This window comes from Morone saxatilis, unplaced genomic scaffold (genome assembly GCF_004916995.1).
Source record: "Morone saxatilis isolate NCDOM2014 unplaced genomic scaffold, NCSU_SB_2.0 Contig2, whole genome shotgun sequence".
NCBI lineage: Eukaryota > Metazoa > Chordata > Actinopteri > Moronidae > Morone > Morone saxatilis.
This window is the reverse complement of record NW_023339762.1, coordinates 2797353-2802619: the sequence shown is the minus strand read 5'-3', so window position 1 is coordinate 2802619 and position 5267 is coordinate 2797353. Positions and strand designations below refer to the sequence as shown.

General features: G+C 38.4%; 1 protein-coding gene across 2 annotated transcripts in view; it reads right to left on the bottom strand.

Annotated features, from left to right (window-relative positions):
- galnt18a (UDP-N-acetyl-alpha-D-galactosamine:polypeptide N-acetylgalactosaminyltransferase 18a) overlaps positions 1-5267 on the bottom strand; it is a 159353-nt gene that overhangs the window by 14550 nt on the left and 139536 nt on the right. The window lies entirely within an intron of this gene.

Sequence of the window (5267 nt, the reverse complement as noted above, 5' to 3'; positions counted from 1 at the left end):
AGTTCCCAATGACAACTTCTCAGATGGTTCTGTGTAACAAACTATCTGGTGCCGGTAGATTATAATATGGCGAAATTTTGAGCTGGAATGAAAATATGTGGATTTACTATGTGGACTGTGCACCAATTTTGCACTGATGACTATGCAAAGGTACTCAGAAGGCTGGTTTCTTTAATAACTTTTAACTTTCCTAAATTTCTAGACATTGCTGAGAACTCTACTGCTTGCCACTGTATTGTAAGTCTTAGTGCACTCTACTAGATAAACTTTACAGTGACACCAATATATTACCAGAAGCATTTTTTTTCTGATTACATACCAGAAAAACAGGTTTCCTATCGGCGCATAACATATACACGATACAATATCAGTATGTCTGTGATAGGTCAATAACGGATCAGTTGGGCTCTATAAAAAAGCCACTGTTTACTTACACATTTGCTATAACAACATTATATGGTGCTACCAAAAAAGTGGCCAACAAAAATCAATAAATGCAGGTTTAAAGAACAGTGTGGTCCAGACTTTATGTCTGTTGTTAAAAGTTATGTTAGAAGAATTAAGTTCAAAGCATTCCATGCATATAAACTTAAGGCTAATACTTTCACTACCTTATTTTACTGCATTGCACAAAATACACTGATTCCCCACATTTTTGGCTGTCAGAAACAGCCTGACTTCTGCAGTACTGGGTTTGACATTTTCAACCTTTACACTGCTTGCTGCAGTGGGCTGCTAATGGGACATTACAGCAAGGGGGCATAGTGGACTTCACTGATGGCTCTTACTGTATATGGTACACTAGAATAACTTAAGATCCATTAAAGTAATCACATTATCTTTCTTACCTCCTCTGCTGAAAAAACAGTCAATTGGCTTTCTTGTAGTGTGTGACCTCCTAAGTGACTTCCAACAAATGTAGTTAAAAGTCTGTGCTCTACCTCTTGGCTTCCCTGAGGAGTTCAGCTCAGACTGAGTGTACAGAAGCTAAGTTAGAGCAGATACAAGCACACACATTCTGGTTCCTGCAATCTTTTACATGTGCACACATATACCTATGCACGCATATATACACACAGACAAATATTTGGCATTTGTCCAGCACCTTGTCCTCAATTCAGCAGTGTGGCCGTCTGTCATTCTGCAGAGTGCAGAGTTGGACCACACTATTGATTCCCCGCTATTAAGGCGGGAACACTAGTTAATCAGTCGGTCAGACAGCCAGTCAGCCAGAAAGCCATCAGACAGCCAGTCAGCGGGTTGGCCGGCAAGTCAGGCAATCTGTCAGCCAGACGCTCAATCACCAAGTCATTCACCTCAAAGGATGTAGTGAGTAAAAGCACTGCATGGAAACAAAGAGCATAGAAGATTGGTGCACCACGCATGAAGCGCTTGTGCAAATGCAATTCATATAAAAGCTGAACTCGATGAGAATTTCATGCTGAAATACACACATTTCATCTTTACACAAGTGGGGAAGCAACAGTGAAGCACCTCGGCTCCCTACTTACTGAGGCATCACAGATTGCCTCTATTTACCATAATTCAATTCTGAATGACTAATATCTATATTTCTCCATCTAGAGAAAATGCAAAGCACAAAGCACAGCCCATGAGTTGTTGCCAAGAAAATTGCAATGAAATGATATTAGAATGATATGGAGTTGACAGACTGACACACTGATCATCACTACTGCATCATCCACTATTAGCTGGCATGGTGGCGACTAACCTGACTGTGGCAGATGGTTTGCCACACAGAACCATTTGGGATATCGTCATTGGGAACTGTTTGGAAAAGGGCAGGCACTTTCAAAAAATACTTACAGGTGATTGGATGAACCATCACTGTCTATCACTGTCTATCAGGGGCAAACAGATCAACAAACCATGAAACTTAATCAAACTCTTATTGAAGTCAGTCAGAAGAAGAGCAAAAACAAATTTCCATTGAAAAATTTGGTCATCTTCATCAAATCTTCATTTTCAGTGAAAAAATACTCTCCAGTCCTGTTATAACTGCTTATCCCCACAGCTGCCAGTACATCCTCAGAGGATGCTGATTGGTCCGGTACTGCACAAATGCATAGATGGAAGCCTGGCAAAATGGAGTCTTGCTTAATCTCGTGATTTCATGATCTTGTGAGTCTAGCAAGGTTAGAAAGTGACAACTCTCCTTTGCTATCATACAAGGTCAGGCTTGGGGAGTAATGGATAACATTTAACTCAATTAAGTAATCAGGATACAAAGAAAGGTAACTGTAATCCATCACATCAGATTACAGTTAGATTTAGTAAAAATGGGGATTATTAGCAGGAAAAATTAAGTTTTTCTTTAAAACTACACTGATCTGAGGACACATTGATGCTAAAATGATTTTTCATTTTCTTTTCTAACGTTACATTGTTCTGTTGTCTTATAAAATACACTTGCATCAATGCGTCTTATTGATAATTCTATTTGCTTGTTTTTATTTGCATATTTGGTGTTGAGGTTATCCAAAGCAATGGTTACTCAAATACTGTGATACTTGGATTAAGTTACGGTTACTATTTTAACAGGTAATTAGAAATCTATTGGATTACATTTTTAAAGTAACCTTCCCAACCCTGTACAAGGTGGAGGACCCATCTCCACCAGAATAATGAATCGTTTCCACCCACATTTAAACCAAAAGTACTGTTTGTACCACTGTATATATACACACAGTGTATATATGTGGTCCCTCTGACTGAATATATATTCACTGATCTCCTATGTTCTGTAAATATTTTTTTGTATTGACATAATACACCTATGCATCATGCACTCTGTACGCTGCTTCGCTGACTTCAGGGAAAGACAGCTTGAAATGCTTCTTAAAATTTGAGATACAAGGTGAAAATTTGAGTTTAATTTGTAAAGAGTGCAGTTCTAACATATTGAACTTCAAAGATTTGACAAACCAGATGGCAAAACAGTTATGTACCTTCTAAATATTTAAACCCAAAAGACTCTTTCATATAACACTACACAAGCAGAAAGTCATATTTGCAGTTCACAAATACGCCAATAACTCCAATTTGATAGTAAAGTCAGACACAGCCTTCCAATTAAAAGTTTCCAAAATATTATTGACTTAAGCCACAGCTGTGTGTGCGCAGTGTAAAGAAAACATGAGCTGGTATTTGCAGTGTTCACAGTCTCTTAGAAAGTAGCTGCTCATCTGGGAGTTGTTATAAATTACTGATTATAATGAATTGAACATGATCCAACATCAGTGATACTACACTGAGATGTCTCATACGTTGTGTGGTTTTAATTGCATCTATCCTGTACTACAAAATGTACAAATGCATTTTTATCTAAATAATACATCAAATAACCGGGACAGTTATTTTCAGGGCTGCTGTTCACAAACAATTGTGCCTACCCTTTGCTCTTGTGTTATATTCTGTAGTAAATCTAATAAACAGTGCAGATGTGCTCAATATTTGCAAAATGAAACGTTTCATTGGGCTATCTTGAGATAAGGGGTGTCCATCAAGGAACAAATAAAAGCAGACCAACAAAATAAAAAGTCCGTCAGAAAACACCACCTGCTATATCAGAAAATGCTCCCTGCTCTCGGGCAGATTCTTGTGAGGCAATTTTCTTCTTCCACTTTCCCTCTCTCTTTCTCCCTATTGATGGCTGTTCCCTTAGGGTCAAACTCAGTTCAATATTGTAAAAGATCTACTTATCAATAATTCACAAATACTGACTGCCTGCTTCACATGAAACGCTGCCTCCCTCTGTCTCTACTTCTCTTATTCGCTTCACTTGTTTTCAGCACTGCCTCTCTCCGACTCTTCCCTTCTCTTTACACTCCTCTGTTCTTCTTTCCTTTTATTCTCTCACCCTGCCTTTCCCTAACTCTCATCTCTTTCTTACCTCTGCCGTCTTCTGCCTGTATCTCTACACCTTTCTTCTTTCTCTGTCTCTACCTGTATGTGTACTTTCTGCCATCTGCCGCCATCCACCTACACATTTTATGGCCTTCCTACACTAACATCTTCAAATAAATATAAATGCATGTATAAACAAAAAATTCAAACACACATATCTGTATATTTCTGCTGTTTTTGGCTAGGCTTTTTGTGTGGAGTTTGCATGTTCTCCCTGTGTTTACATGGATAAACGGGTGCTCTGGTTCTCCAGGCGCTCCGGATTCCTCCATCATCAAAACATGTTAGGTTAATTCTTCAGTTAGTGCCCTTGAGCAAGGTGCTGGCTCAGCTCTGGAGTTGGTACAGTGGCTGCCAACTAGTACTTAGGATGGGTTAAATGCAGAGAATTAATTAAACTATATGTTGTGCTGTGTCTACGACTGTATATGTGACAATGAAGTTGATTCTATTCTATTCTAGCCTATGAGGCTGCAGAGAGAGAGAAGCTTTTGCATTGTATGTTGTTCAAAATGCCTACTGAAGCTTTAAATTCATTCTGAAATCCTCATAATTAAATGTGAAAAATAAACATAATTGTTAGGTCATTGCAGAGGCTAATTTGCATTAGTGTTCACCCTGTTAAAGGCCAATAACAGGGTTGATGATACCAGGGTTGACAGTTAGCATGAAAATGAAACAAAATACTAGAACTAATGGTCTAATGCACACAGTAAGACAATGCATACACTGGTGTGTGTTGTTCGATCTGACTGTTGTTGATGTATACTTAGGCTGCTAGCCTATCCTGGTTAGGATAAATTACACTGCATATGACAGCCATTAGGCATGTTAGTGTCAGTGTGTTTCTGTAATTATTTGCTTGGTAAACGATATTCAACTTAATGTGCCAACAGTGGTAGATGGTGGATAACCTTTCACAAAAAGTGGTTAAAATTAATAAGGATACACGGATCCCACTTTTTATTTTGAGATACCAATTCTGACACCTGAAGTACCATTGATGTCGGCATGACGCGTACAGATTTGTGTTTTTGGTGATTGCTGATCACTTCTGTCTAACAAGTACCCTGCTTTTAGCAAGGATAGTATTGGTGCAGCTACTGATTTGGTGTACCACTGGGGATGTGACAGACATTTGGTATGCACACTTGCTAACCTTAATCCTTTTTCATTTATAGGGAACAAGTTTGACCTGAGATATGTGATCCAAAGTTGAACTTATCGTATTTAATTTCACTTTTCTCCTACCCTTTTGAATCTTTCATACATTTTATATTTCATCTGCTCTGTTAGAAAAGCTAGTACAATCTCAGGCCTTATTTGACTTCTCCACTAAA